A 16,378-nucleotide genomic window follows, 5' to 3' on the forward strand; every position below is an offset into this window, starting at 1 on the left:
TTGATGTCAAGGAAGGGAAAAAGAATGCCAGCATCATGGTGGAAAGGGAGGCATCCCCCAGGGAGAAGTAAGAGGCAATGTTTTAATATTTTTTTCAACCACAGTGGACAGGCACATGATTGCAGAGTACTTGGGGCTCAGGGCTGATGCTGACATTCTTAGAAGTCAGGACCACATAGATTATTGGGCATCCAGGCTGAACCTCCTGCCAGAGCTTTCACAGTAATCACTATAGCTTGCTGCTGCCAGTTTGCTGTCTGAAAGGGCCTTCAGTGCAGTGGAAGAGTTTGTAACTGACAGGCAAATCTACTTGTCCCCTGACACTGTGCACCGACTCATTTTCATAAAAATGAACTAGTCTTGGATTAGCAATGAAAATCCCCTGCTGCTAATGCTACTGACTTATTTTTGCATTGTCATCTGGCCCAACCAACAAATGTTTTTTGTTACCATTGCAGCTACTTCTACCTCTCCTGGCCTTTCAGCATTACCAACTGCTACCACCGCTCTTGGACTGTTGCCATTGCTAGCTAAAACCACCTCTGCTGGCCTTCCACCATTACTGACTCTTGCCACCTCTCTTGACCTAACACCCTTTCCAGCTTCTGCCACCTCTCCTGGCTGTTACCATTACCAGCTCCTGTCACCTCTCCTGGTCTGCTACCATTACCAGCTCCTGTCACCTATCCTGGTCTGCTACCATTACCAGCTCCTGTCACCTACCCTGGCCTATTATGCTCCAACACTGTAAAGGTACCCCATATGAAGCTTCCGCTGCTTCACCTCAAATGAAAATTTGAAAATGGCATAACTTGATTAACCTAATCCAGCCCCTATGGACTTTGATGGGATTTTAAGATTTAAAATTTTTTATTTTTTCAGACTTCCCACAAACCACACCTTGAAACACCTTGTTTGTTTGTTTGCTTGTTTTTTTGTTTTTTTAATGTATTGTATATGTTCAAAGCTTTAACGCAAGTATAATGATCATCTTTTTTTTTTTTATTTAAAGTAAAAAGTAATAAGAAAAAAATACAATAACTTTTCACATCCAATTTCCTTTGCTTTTTCTGTTTTGGTGCATATATTTGTTGTACTTTGCTGTTTTTGAGGGTTTTTTTTTATCACAACAGGAAAATAGGCATAAATAATAGCCTTGAATAATTTTCCCCTATGCAACCTCTACATTTCCACTGCTGAGTTCACAAATGTCCAGGGAAGCCTACCCCACCTCCACCTAGAACTGTACTTAAATCACATCCACCTGATCATCCCCCGCAGCTATCACCTTTTGTATCACCTCCCGCTTCCTTTAGATTGTAAGCTCCACAAGCAGGGCCCTCACATTCCTTCTGTACTGAAATGTATTGTAATTGTACTGTCTCTCTTATATTGTAAAGCGCTGTGCAAACTGTTGGCACTATATAAATCCTGTATAATAATAATAATAATGTCCAGAACTGGTAAAATTAAAGGGTATGTAAGCCTGATATGGACTTATTTGCTCCCTTTTGGTCTATTAATATAACATTAAAAACATTTTGCTATATCTGTTCAATAAGTGCAAAAAAACTGTTAAATCTGCCAAAACTCTTGTTAGCTCCTCCCCCCATCTGTGCTTCTGCTGCATTTTTGCTGCTACATAGTTAGTCTGGCTGAAAAAATTCAAAAGTCCATCCAATTCAACCATTAAAAAAAAAAGTTATAATGCTATACCCACAGTTGATTCAGAGGAAGGCAAAAAAAAAAAACACAGCAAAGAATTAACCAATTTGCTCCTGCAGGGAAAAATATTCCTTCCTGATCCCCCGAGAGGCAATCCGATATTCCCTGGATCAACTTTACTTAGAAATGTTAGTATCCAGTTATATTCTGTGTATCTTAGAAAGAATCCAGGCCTTTTTTTAAAGCAATCCACTGAGCTGGCCAGAACCAACTCTTGAGGGAATCTATTCCACATTTTCACAGCTCTCACTGTGAAGAAACCTTTCCGTATTTGGAGATTAAATTTCTTTTCCACCAGATGTAAAGAGTGCCGCCTTGTCCTCTGTGATGACCTCAGGGTGAATAGCTCTACACCAAGTTCACTATATGAACCACTGATGTATTTATACATGTTGATCATATCCCTCCTTAATCTCCTCTTCTCAAGAGAGAATAAATCCAGTTCCTCTAACCTTTCCTCATAGCAGAGCTCCTCCATAGCAGTCCTCATGCCTCTTATCGGTTTGGTTGCCCTTCTCTGCACTTTCTCCAGTTCCCCAATTTGTTTTTGTGAATTGGTGCCCAAAACTGAAGTGCATATTCCAGATGAGGTATTACTAATGATTTGTACAGGGGTAAAATGACATATCTCTCTCTCTGGAAATGATATCTCTATATGTTCTCTGCGATTTCTGATCTCTGTTATGGAGAGGAAGAGGGGGTGGTTCATAGTCCTGTCCTATGGTGACATCGCAATTTCCCTATCAATCCAATATTGTGAGTTAGCATTGTCATCCTAGTGCAGGAAGTGTGTGACTAGCAGAATTACTAGGAGAATATTAAAAAAAATAAATAAATAAAGAAAAGCCACCACATCTAAAGACAGGTTAGCTGATATACATTACATTTTTGTTCTTGGTTTTGGATACACTTTAAAGTGGTTGTAAACTTTAGTCATAAAATCTGAACAGAGTACAGCTATCTGTAGTGTTTTCTTGTCTGTGTCCAAAGCTTTAAGTGCCATTTCTTTCTGGTGCTTCGTTCCTCTGTTACCAGCATGAGTCACTTCTGACAAGTTTCCCCAACACATGAGATAAGTTTGTGTCGGAGGGAGGGGGAGAGGAGAAAGCTCAGCAGACATCTGTCCTATTCAGCTGTGCAGCTGTGTGCTGTGCAGCTCCCTGCCCCCTTCTCTGTGATACTGAGAAATGCAGAAGGTTTTTAACTAAAATCAGCACCTTTAAAGGGATGCACAAAAGAGAAGACTGCAAATAAACAAGTAAAACTTGTGTAGGAGGATTTGATTCACCTTTGTGTATCATTTGAGATTATTCACTTCATTGGGTATATGAGAGGGTTTACAACCACTTTAAATAAAATAAATAATAAATTGTGCTCCACAAAGCTCATTGTCTGTGGCTGCCTTATGCTGAATATGACCCTGGTATCTGTTATTTAGTTGTATTTACATTGCTTTCACTTATCTTTTGCCATGTGTCTTTGTCAAGTAGAAACATGGTGATCACAAGACTCATGGTAATGATTTTGATCATTTGGCTTTTTTTTTTTTTATCAACTTAAGTTCTTCACGATTACCATGTTCTTCACCCATTGATGAAGAATTGTTTATGTAAATAAACCTAAGTCTTTTCACAAAGTAATAAAATGTGAAATGGATTTTTTTTCCAAAACGATGCTTGTAAGATGTTACACAGATATATGATGTTTTATAACTGATATACATCAAATATTTTGTATGGTGCAAGATTGTGTTTGGTTTATACAGACCATAAATGGCACTACACTCATAAACTTGGCAATGTCATCTGAATATAACAACCCATACATATATAAATAAGAAATTATACATTGAAATAAGTGCAATAAAAGAAACTCCAATTAATTCTAAATGTAAAAAAGTCCACCATATAAATGTGTAAAAAAAGCTCCACCACTAGTGTCCATAAATTATCACAAGACGTCTCCACCATATAGTGCTTGCGTTCACCACTCCCAAAGAGCAAAAGGTCTCACTCACTGGAAATAGTTACCTTACATCAAAAATGTGAGGCAGGTCAAGATGTGAGGCAACTGGTGAGTGAGACCTATTGCTCTTTGGGACTGTTGAACATGAGCACTGCAATGGTGAAGACATCTTGTGGATAATTTTAGGACACTAGTGCTGGAACTTTTCATACATAATTGTATTGTGTATTTTTTTTTTAAATTGGAATTTGAGTTTCTTTTTTTTATGCATCTATTTTAATGTAAAATGTCTCATTTATAGAGGCATAGGCTGTTATATTCATGTGGCATTGCAAAGTTTAGTAGAGTGTAGCGCCACTTATGGTTTGTATATTTAGGTTTTTCAGACACAATTTGGAGTTTTGAATTTTTGAAAGGGACAGCAACACTGTAATAAGTTTAGTTTATTTACATATTTAATTTTTTTCACAAGGTGTATTTGAGAGTTTTTTTGTAAATTTTAGTCTTTCAGGGTGCTGTGTTATTGTTTGATATATATGTTTGGTTTATGTTCAGAGTTCCTACAATGTAAACTGATCAGTCCACAGAGAAAGACTAGATAACTGCTTGTTGCTTAAAGTAGAAGTATAGCTAAAGCTCTTTTGGTTATACTTCTCCTATGGATCACAGGAGTGAAGTTAGTTCTGCACTCCTGTGACCCATTTTGAGCTGACAGTAGGCTGAACCCTGCTGTCGGCTGAGGTCACAGAGTTGGTTCAGGCTCTGAAAAGATCACAACCATATAGTCGAGATCCACTCAGATACCTGGCCTAGCCTCTTAGTGATCTGCTGGGAGACTGAGACAGCCGCTCACTCCCATTCCACAGCCCAGCGCTCCAGTGAACACTGGAGGAGCAGCAAAGAGAGCGAGTGACTGACAGTCCCCAGCTCTGCGCTCACAGAATACTGACAACTGATCGATCAGAGGTGTTTGACGGGTGTCAGTATGTCACATTTATAGCTCATGCACATAATGATTAAAATATGCTGCTTTTACATGCGCTGACTTTTTTTCTGATTTTAAAAGCACCTCTATGTTAGCCTATGCGTCCTTTTACAGGCATGTTAGAAGAGGGCCATTTACAAGCAGAATAAGAAGAAGAGGAGCGTTTACAAGCAGAATAACATCACCAGTACATTCAGGAGAAAAGCACTTCTAAACCTGCCTAAATGCATATGCAAAATGTGAATTTAGCATTTTTTAAACAGCTTTGTCCTGCCAGGAGAAAAGGCATTCAGGGATGCTGAGCAAACGGTCAGTGTGCATAAGGCCTTAGAGTAGTAGACAATATGTTATCTAAAACATCACTTTTATTTACAATTTGATATCAATTTAAAATCCTGTAAGTTCCTAAAATGTTCAATAAAAATCTAGTATCACATAATGTTCCCACATACTGTAAGTGACGTCTACCTAGTAGTGTTTTACATTATGGGATATACATCAAGTAGATTATTTCTTCAGAATACATTGAAGTTTAAAGATAAGATGGTGGCACTGTCTGTTATGTGTTTCACAGATGAACTCTACTTCTTCAGATAGCATGGGAATATGATCTACAATTATACAAATATTAATAAATCATGAAAATTATAATAATAATTCTGTTTCATAGGTCATGCAGCTTGTCTTTGTTGCTTAAGTATTTGATGTGCAGGACTGTGACATCCTGCATGGGCTCAAATGAATCACTGTGGGAATGCAGGAGATATAGTGAAATGGGATCCTGCAATACATTTCTAAAGGAGGGTTCTATGGAGTGAACAAGATAAGATATCATTCCCCAAATCAAGGCTACCAAGTGTAAACCATATATATGTAAGAATATTGTGTCATACTAGATTATATGTGAGCGTGTATTTTTATTGAACAGTTTATAAACTTTTAACGTGAACCCCCTCCCCCACAGGAGCTGCTAAATTTGGCCCTATTTCTCCCCTTAAAGCACCCACAGCCAGGCACACAGCATTTGCGACATCCTTCCTCTAGCTCAAAAGATCAGTCTAAGGGATTCTTTTTGTGTTTTTCTATTTGGGAATGATCAACTTGAATAGGGATGGGGGTCGTGGGATACCCCAAAACTGCAAAACTGTATAACTTGAGGACTTCTCAACCTCTGGCTGCACTGCACAACTCCTGGTTGTACTGCACTTGCAAAAGAAATGTCCCACGGGATCTCTAGGCTGACTGTGACCTGTACTTCTTCCAGAGTTTCAAAGCACCATACTGTCACACTCTGCAGAACTGGGGTCTTATATTTAGCCACAGGATCATCGATTTCCTCCTGCAGATACCCACCAGGTTTTTCCTAGTGAGGAAGATGTAGACTCATATTGCTTCTGGACAACTTGGGCTGTCTCCCACAACTCCCTGCTGGCTCTCTCCTATGAGCTTTCTCCTGACTGACTGGAACCCTAAACTAGGACTTGTAAATAGGGCCCCCAGTTAAGCCTAGCTGGGACCTCTGTGTCTTCAAGCTGACTTTCTCCAAGACTGCTGCCCCAGGGAGCAGAACCCCTGCACAGGGGTCTCCTCATGCAGGACTGGACCCTGGAACAATGTTCCTGCTGCTCAAACCTCTGACTACTTATGGGCTTTCTCCGCTTTCTGGTTAAAACTCCCCAGGTATTAGCTAGAATCCCATAAATATTCAGGCTGCATACTCTGTCCTTCCTTCCACTGTGTATCAGAGCAGCAGTGTGTGAAACCCTGAACAGCCTTAAGTAATCAACCCCTGCTCCACTGTGTATAGAGGAGCTGAACTAAATTTACCTAGGAGCCTACTCTAAATTAGGAAGGTGCTACAAAATTATAGGACGTCAAATTTTATGTGAAATTGTAAATAAAAGTAATTTTTTGGGGAAATACTGTATATTGACTATTGCTCTATATGTGACATATTAACATCTCAAAAATCCTTCCACGCCCCCTTGTATCATTTACCTGGGTTGTGATGTTTGGAAATTTGGACAAAAATACTAAAAATGTTCTTAAAGCAAACCTTCACCCTAAAAAAATATATATTTACCCTTCCCCCTACCTCTCTCACATTTGCATATTATTATTTTTATTTTTTTTACTAACTAATGCAGCAGCTCTGTGTTTCTTGCCTAGTCTAAACATTCACCCCAGCCCACCTCCCCCAGATTCCGCGTGGGTGCAAATTTGCCAAAGAGCTTTGGGTCCAAGTAGAACATCTGAGACACAACTGTGTATGCAGTGTGTTCCAAAACCTCACTGTGTCTGTGCATGCATATAAATGCTCCTGTGCATGCACATTTGCTGTATCACACCTTCAGAACCTGAAGGCCAGGTGCAGACCTTACAAAGATGACAGATTCAGAGGGATGGAAAGGCCAAAGGTAAAAGAGACTGAAGTTCCTCTTTAAAGCATTCTTTAACCACTCCAGCCCCGGAAGGTTTTTTCCCCTTCCTGACTTGGCCATTTTTTGCTATTTGGCATTGTCTATTTCCACTGGTAATTGCATGGTCATGCTACGCTGTACCCAAGTAATTGATGTCCTTTTTTCACATAAATAGAGCTTTCTTTTAGTGGTATTTCATCAGCAGTGTTTTGGAACAAAAACATTTTGGAAAAAAATAATATTTGCTACTTTCTGCTATAAAAAATATCCAATAAACCCAAATTCGGTCAGAAATTAAGGCCAAAATGTATTCTGCTACATGTATTTGGTAAAAAAAAATACCAATATGTGTATATTAATTCGTTTGTGTGAAAGTTATAGCTTCTACAAACTATGGTATATATATTAGAATTTACGCAGCTTTTACTTTCTGACTTCCTATCACATTTATTGAGGTGCTAAAATGCCAGGGCAGTAAAAACACCCCAAAATTACCCCTTACTGGAAAGTAGACACCCCAAGGAAATTGCTGTGAGGCATGTTGAGTCCATGGAAGATTTTATTTTTTGCCACAAATGTTTGGAAAATGACTAGTTATTTTTTTTACACAAAATTGTCACTTATATATTGCTCATACATGCCATTGGTATATGTGGAATAACACCCCAAAACACATTCTGATACTTCTCCTGAGTATGGGGATACCACGTGTGAGAGACTTTTTGGCAGCCTAGCCACATACAGGCTCCCAAAATCCAATGACCACCTGCAGACTTTCAAAGGGATATTTCCTCATGTCACTTTCTCACTACCTATCACAATTTTGGAGGCATTAAAATGCCAGGATGGTATAAACACTTCTCCCCCAATGACCCCTTTTTGGAAAGTAGACACCCCAAGGAATTTGATAAGAGACCTGGTAAGTATTTTTCATACATATTTTTTTTGTCACAGGGTTTTGAAAAAGAAAAAATACATTTTTGTTTTCTTTCTTCATTTTTTAAAAATTTGTGGCAGCAAATGAGATCTGAAAAATACTCACCATGTCTCTTAGCACATACCTTGGAGTGCCTACTTTCCAAAAAGGGGCCATTTGGGGGGCTGCATGTACTATCCTGGCATTTCAGGGCCAACATTAGAAGCTTAGAAGTAAATAGGAGCCCTGATGATCAGTGTAGCCCTTTCAGTGCCCATCAGTGCTTTATATCAGTGTCCATCAGTGCTGGCTGTCAGTTCCCATCTGTGCTGGCTATCAGTACCCATCAGTGCTGGTTATCAGTGCCTTCTCAGTGCTGGCTGTCAGTGCCCATCAGTGCTGGTTATTGGTGCCCATCAGTGCTAGCTGTCAGTGCCCATCAGTGCTGGCTATCAGTGCCCATCGGTGCTGGCTATCAGTGACCATCAGTGCTGGCTGTCAGTGCCCATCAGTTGCACCTGTCAGTGTCCATCAGTGCTGCCTATCAATGCCCATCAGTACCACCTATCAGTGCCCATCAGTGCCAACTATAAATCTCCATCACTGTTGCCTACCAATGCCCCTCAGTGCTGCATATCAGTGCAGCCTCATCAGTGATAATTACAAAAAACCTCCTGCGCTCACAAGGACTCCTACCCTATAACCATAAGCTGCTGACACTAAGCTTATACCCAAAATAAGTGAATAAACAGTGCAAAAATTATGAGTGCAGCGCTAATTAGTATCTAATAGAACCGTAATACAATATATACTCAATCCCCAAAATAAATCCAAAATACTCAATACATATACAGTGTCATGCATGTATTCCCTCATGGGGAATATCTCGTGCAAAAACGTGAAAATAAAGTAATATATACTATAATAACATATATACTAATAATAAACAGTGCCACACAAAAAGTGCACAAAGGAATAAACGATAGTTCAAATACGAGAAAAGTCCAAAGTTAATAACAATACTGATGATGCTGTGCTTAATGATGAACTTCGCACTCCACTCTTCATGCAAAATTATGTGCAGTATACATGATGCACACGTGACAATCCTTAACAGCCAAAATGCCCCCTCACCTCCTTCCTTAGACCCCAAGGGGCTAGCACGCTTTCAGGATCACACGATCCTATCAGTGTGGATCACTCTCTAGAAAATATCTTCCTCCTCCAGCGTCCACCAGTTTAGCAGCCAGCTCCTCCCAGGGTCATAGTAAGACACAAGCAGAGACCCCGTCACAACAGGTATGTCATATTTCATACCTAGACGTTCAGCAAATGATTCTGCGTATTAATCTACCCATGGGTGGAATGTTAAACGCACCGAGAGTAAGTTATGAACAATATCAACTGGGAGGGTTTTTGGTTCTAGCTTGGGTCTCTGCCCCAACACCCCTCCTCAAATGAGGCAATTGGTTCTCTGCTTTAATGAGACACCCTGCTGAGTTCCTAGAAAAAGCTAAGCTAAGCTGAGTTGAGCTAAGTTGAAGATTCTCCCTTTTGACATCAGAACTAACTTCGGGAGATAAAAGCCCTTTTGCTCAGGAAACTTGATCTGCTTAAACCAAGGCTGACGGCAAGTACTTTATCTCTCTAAATTCCTTTCTGTTATCTCTTTGCTGTGTTATTGCTCTCTGTATATTTATATGATCCCCCCCATCCTCTCCATAACTACTAACAATGCCACCATATCTCCCACCCCACACGCCAAAGTCCTGGGTGTCACCTTGGACTCCCACCTCTCCTTCCTACCCCACATCCAACTGCTATCTAGATCTTGCAGGCTCCACCTCCACAACATCTCCAAGATACGCACATTCCTCACCCCAGACACCACCAAACAACTCGTACACTCCCTCATCATCTCACGCCTGGACTACTGCAACTTCCTTCTCACTGGCCTACCCAAACGAATGCTATCCCCACTCCAGTCGATCCTAAACTCAGCGGCCAGACTCATCCACCTCACCAAGCGCTCCACATCTGCCTCCCCCTCTGCCAATCCCTTCACTGGCTCCCGATTGCCCAACGCATCAAGTTCAAGCTGCTAACCCTTACCTACAAGTCCATTCACAATGCCGCCCCGAACTACATAACTGACCTGATACCCAGATACTACCCTACCCGTGCCCTCCGCTCCTCACAGGACCTCCTGCTCTCTAGCTCCCTGGTCTCCTCCTCCCACACCCGATTGCAGGACTTCTCCAGGACTTCCCCCATCCTCTGGAACTCCCTACCCCAATCCATCAGACTGTCACCTACCCTCCTCACCTTCAGGCGCACCCTGAAAACCCTCCTCCTCAGGGAAGCCTACCCCAACCTCACCTAACACCCGACCTAACCTAACAACTAACCTCCTCCACTCCACCCACCACTCCATTCCCCGCAGCCATCCCCTCCTGTGCCACCTTCCCCTCCCTCCTAGATTGTAAGCTCAAAAGAGCAGGGCCCTCGAACCCCTCGTGTAGTGTATTGTTACTGTCTTGTCTCATGTTATGTCCCCCTTGCTACTGTACAGCGCTGAGCATACCCTTTGGCGCTATATAAATACTGTATAATAATAATAATATATGTATATATTGGCTACATCTTTTTCTGTAAATATTTTTATTGCACCCTTTTGATCTTTTAGTAATAAATCTTACTTTTTGAAAGTGTTGAACTATTTCTAAAGCTTTTTAAGGCAAACTAAGAATCCCTGCCTCTGAAGAGCGCTAATGTGTGTGTTTTACACTTCCGTATATCTCTGCCTGCGGTGACAGTGGTATACAGATGCTTATGCAAACATCATAGTGTATTGCTGATATTGCCGAGTTTCCTCTTTCTCTGCACAGAAAGGAAGTGGTGGCAGTGTGAAGGGTTAATTGCGTAATTAACCTGACCCAGTAACAATCGCTCCCAGGCTGCAGACACAAAGATTGTGGTCCATTAGCTGGAAAATCTTTGTGTAGGGTGCAGCTGGGCGTGGCATTGTTACATACGTGACAGCATGGTTTTAGATTGGCTAGTCCTTCGGTCACGAGTTTGGTGAGAAGGGCTGGGGTCTGACACCGCGATCGTCACAGGCGGCACTGCTGGACACAAATTGGCAGCACTGCTGGACACAGGTTGGCAGCACTGCTGGGCACAGTTTGACATACTGTAAGTGATGGGCACTGGTTGGCATCTATAGGCAGCACTGATGGGCACTTTTGGGGCTGCACTTATAATCAGATGTCTACTTTAACACTTGCTGGCTATTGGCAGTACTTTCCTCACGCTTTCACAGTGTGAGGAAAGTACTGCCAATAACCAGCAAGTGTGTTTACATCGTGATTGGCTGTGATTGGACACAGCTGTTCATGTGGTAAAAGGCAGCTGTGATTGGCCCTTTACCATGTCATGTGATCAGTTGTGTCCGAAGGACACAGGGATCACAGAGAGCGGCAGGTGCACGCCGTAGGGGGTGCCCAGGGGGCACAGTTCTGGGAGGATGTCACCCTCCCCAAAAAAACCCAAAAAAACCTGGTGGTTATTAAATACAAACAAAATAAATCTCTATCAGTCTTAAAATATATATAATTAATTGTGGCACTATATTGCATCACTAAGTAATTGTCAGCCAAATAATCAGAGCACTGAAAATTTAAAAATGGTCTGGAAACGAAGTGGTGTTACAGGCTGAAGTGTTAAACTGATCATTCTTTTCAGTGTGGAATAAAAATAAATCATTGCTATTAATCACTTCCCCGTCGCCCTATAGCAGAAATACTATAGCAGTATATATGCGTGATTTGCATTTCCATTGGTGGCTAAAGACACCGATTAGCGGGTCCCAGCCGGAGATTCCCTGCTGGTACCCGGAGATCGCCGCGTATCACTGACTAGGGAGAGACCTTTGTGTAAACAACACAGGTCTCTCTCCTGCCAGCAGTATCATGCTGCTGTGTATTGCTCTGCACAGCAGAGAAATACAAAGCAGCATGTTTCCCTAGTAAAACACAGCACACATCACATAGTTAACCCATTGATCGCCCCAGATGTTAACCCCTTCCTGCCCAGTATCATTAGTATAGTGTCAGTGCTTTTTATTAGCACTGATCACTGTATTAATGTCACTGGGGATGTCAGTGGCAGTTAGTTAGTTCTCCCCTAGTGTCAGAATGCCCACAGCAGTCCCGCTATAAGTCACTGATTGCCACCATTACTAGTATTAAACATGAAAAATAAAAATTCCAGTATATATACTGCCATTTGTAGACGCTATAACTTTCACGTAATCCATTAAATTTACATGTATTCTGATTTTTTAGACCAAAGATGTAGCAGAATACATTTTGGCCAAAATTTATGAAGAAATTAGATTTTTACATTTTTTTTACTGGATATTCTTTACAGCAAAAAGTAAAAAATATTGTTTTTTATTTTTCAAAATTGTCAGTCTTTTTTTCATTTATAGTGCAACAAATACCACCGAAAGAAAGCTCCATTTGAGGGAAAGCAAGGACGTACATTTCATTTATGTACAGCGTTGCATGACCATGCAATTGTCAGTTAAAGTAACGCAGCACTGTATCGAAAAAAATGGTCTAGTCAGGAAGGGGGGTAAATCCTCTGGAGGGAAAGTGGTTAAACAATGTCAATATAACCATGACCCCTTTACATTAAGCCACACCCCATTTCATCACAGCTTGCTGGACATGCCCTCAGTTTCATCTCCTTTCATGGGGTCCAAGTGGCCCAATGCAACACTGATTACACCTGCTATAAAAAGCAATAGTGTGGAGCTAAGGGGACAGGAGGAATCAGGTACAATATGAGGATGAAACTACTCTCAGCTCCCACCTGACATCATCAACCACACCTACAAATTCCCCTCCCCATCTATTCTACTAGCTAAAACACTTCTTGATCCTGCAGAGCACATTATACAGTATTTTCCTTTTTTTCTTCCAGATTGCACACCCATTAAAGTTGCAACGTCCCCCCCCCCTTTGGTAAGTGTCTGGAGCCACCTCTGGGTCCTAATACTACACAGAGCCAAGTAAACTGCTGCAGAAGCCATATATGGGCACGGAGGCGTTTGCTGCTGCTCCTGGATGTTGAGACAAGAGCCACTGGCAGACCTGTTCATTCTGATAGCTATTCTAGGCATATATTCAGAGCTTTTCCCTCTCACCCCCTCCACTTTTCTCTCCCTGGGATTTCTCTCTTATTAAGCAGTCTTGGAATCTGTGGATTTTGGCTTTTGGCACGCTTAAGTTGTTTTCTGATATTTTTTTAGATTGCTTTTTGGATTTATCTTTATTTTTTGGCTGTGATTGTAAAAAAAAAAAGGAGTCTTGCTGGAGCTGCTGGCTACTGATGCTTCCTTAACAACAAAGCCTTTATTCATTTGAAGTGAAGGTACTGCAAAATGCTTCGATTCAGCATCCTTCCAGCCTTTTATTAGGCTAAGTCAAGTATTTATGATTGCTTATCCTGGACGTGTACAAGGTAAGGCAGATGTAAGGTGCTGCTGTGCTGAATTCCTCTACAGCCTCATTGACAATGCTATAAATAACTTTTGTCTGTTCTCTGTATTCCACGGTCATTTAATTGTTTCATTACATTTAACAATTGTCCAGAGACTTGCTTTTAATGAATCAATATGCTTCAAAGTATAATAGGGATTATCACGTGCATGCGAAAGATAATTAATACACAGCATGCTAAAGTCTTCGTACTGAATGCCATTAAATCGTAGAGCTTTTACATTTACATCAGGACCATTTGTGTTGAAACTCAAAGTAACATACTTAAAAGCATGATCTTCTAGATATTCTTTGATACATATACCATTTGATGGATGTCTTTCCATATTGTGTGTATGTGGATAGCTCTTAGGCTTATGTACTGTATAGTCAATAGCTGGCTAGTTAAGCACATGGAGCATAAGGCTGGTACAGTATGTCTTACTCAGAAACATTTATGTGAAGAATTTAGACATATGTGCAAAGCATTTGGTGCCTGCTAAGTACAAGTCAAGCAAGGGCAAGTTATGTCAGCGAATGTGGCTTCCTTATAGCTAAACCATGCTGTATTCTTGTTCATCCCTGGTAATACACCACATGAACTAGCCTTCCCTGCCATCTATTGTTTTAGATAACTGCTAGATGCTGCTATTTCCTTTCTAGTACTACAATCTGTTCTTTCCTTATACATATACCATGAATGTTTTCTTAAAATGCTGGCGTATAAGCAAAAACGTGAAACTCCATTGGGGTTATTATTTGCTAGGAGTGGAAGAGTTAATTGACTCCTTATACAAATTCATACTGATGGTCTATATTGGGAATTTCGTATTCAGCTCATATCTTCAGGGTTTTTGTCCTGACAGTTTGTCAACTTAACTCTTTTCTACTCAAGATGTTAAATTCATGTCTATGGAACACTTGGGTATTCTGCAGGCAAGCAATTGAAAGTGTGGAGGAGAGTATGAGAGCACCAAGCATGATGTAGGAGGGAAATAATACGTAGTGTGATCTCATTGAGATATATGAATTACACAATGCTGGCCATTTGCTGCTCTGACCTCTTACATGTGACACAATGTCTGCTACATGCTGGAAAATAACTAATGTTTGAATGGTTAATCATACAAGTGTCTTTTAAAAAATAACTTTGTGAAAGTAGGAGTCAACATTTATGGAATCATTTAACTATTATATATTTACTGTATAGAGTTCTTTCCATGTGTTTGGGATATATAATGCATAGAAATATTACCTAAATGTAACAATTATTTGTGATTACTTCTATGTAAAAAGATGTAAAGTAGTAGAGTAAAACCTGGGTGCATGCAAAGTAAAACATATAACATGACAAACCATGACCATTAACCAGTGAATCGTACATTGACAAAATGCGCTATATTCCTGCACAACTGTACAATACTTGTGTGCCCTAAGAGCACAAGAGTCTTAATGTAATATAAACTAATAACTAAATACATTTGTTTGCATAGTGTGTTGTTTAGCTTCTGTAATGCTAACATATAAAATTAAATGTATTTGCACTTTTCTGTTTTTTTTTTCAATATAAATATACCCCCTACTTTGGAAATTCCACATTGTCTTCAGTGTCACTGATATCACTTTATTGGACTTTAATATATACTTCCATTTTCCAGCTTTATCAGGGTATATCAAACAGTGGTAGCTATGGAAATTTAGAAATTAAATAATAAAAAAAAACCTTAGAAACCAAGAATACTACATGGGAGCTTTGCTATATAAGTTTTTTTTTAATTATAATGAATGAATACAATGATCCTCCCTATACAAATGTACTGTAGAGGTTATGTACTGAAGTATGTCTTGTCATTTGTATAGAACTAGGGAAATGATTTCCTGGTTAATGAATTTACTTAGCTGAATGGTGAAGGCAGTATGGCTCAGTCTGTTGAATACCTCTGCTCAATACAGAACATCTTTTCACATTCACTTGTTTACTTCCAACAGGATGCAGCTGTTTGGGAAGCTGATTCTGCAGTTTGCAGTGTAATTTATCAAAGTATTTCCATTCCATAATTGAGGCAAAAGTGGTGCATTTACCCATCTAAAAAACTATGAAGCTTTTCCATTTCTCTGCTGAAAGTGTAAATAATGAAATGCGATGATACTGTAATAGGTAAATAAAAGCATAGCCATAAAGCCCTGTAGTATTGCTTGTGGTTTGACCTTTTCTGTAGACATTGCACACTAGTTCATCAAACTGTTGTCACGTTGTGTCTGTGGGAAGGCCAGGTTCTCCATCTCATTCATCATTTTCTTTTTTTATTGGATTTGTAATGTGCTTACCTTAGTCATGCTTTGAAGAATATTATGCCTAAAAAGTATACTATTCTGACTGGGTATAGTCAATATCATTTCTCCCCCTTACTGTTTATAGACCATTAGCCTTTGGTGGTTCCCATTACACAGTAAAACATTACTACACCACTTCTGCAATTTCAGTGATGGTGTGTTCAAAGTATGGCTGATTTTATCACTGGAGCCCATGTACAGTTACTAAACATACCACTGAAAATATGGCCTTCCTTTTATCCATTACTAGAAAGACTGCACAATTTTGGTTGAGTCGTTTTAACTCATTAGACTGTTTTTGTAAATAATTAAAAACATGCTCAGTGTGAGTGTGAATCCAATGACTTATTGACAATCATTAAAGTAAACCTGTCAAATCCATCAAAGTGGATGGTGGTGACGTGAAGGCACTCAGTCATGCTTGCAAGTACACGTTTGTCTACATGTGCTGCTTTGTGTTTGGTGGAGGCCATAGGTCCTAACTTTC

The 16,378-nt window shown here is 40.1% G+C and overlaps 1 protein-coding gene across 1 annotated transcript in view; it reads left to right on the plus strand.

The window, feature by feature from the left end:
* The first annotated feature begins 13,375 nt into the window (after positions 1-13,375).
* NLGN1 (neuroligin 1) overlaps positions 13,376-16,378 on the plus strand; it is an 869,488-nt gene continuing 866,485 nt past the window's right edge. The window contains exon 1 of the mRNA XM_089675527.1: positions 13,376-13,540. The gene's annotated coding sequence lies outside the window, so the exon portion shown is untranslated. The remainder of the gene's footprint in view (positions 13,541-16,378) is intronic.

Source organism: Staurois parvus, unplaced genomic scaffold (assembly GCF_062004578.1).
Source record: "Staurois parvus isolate SC_StPar_1 unplaced genomic scaffold, SC_StPar_1.0 ptg000155l, whole genome shotgun sequence".
Lineage (NCBI taxonomy): Eukaryota > Metazoa > Chordata > Amphibia > Anura > Ranidae > Staurois > Staurois parvus.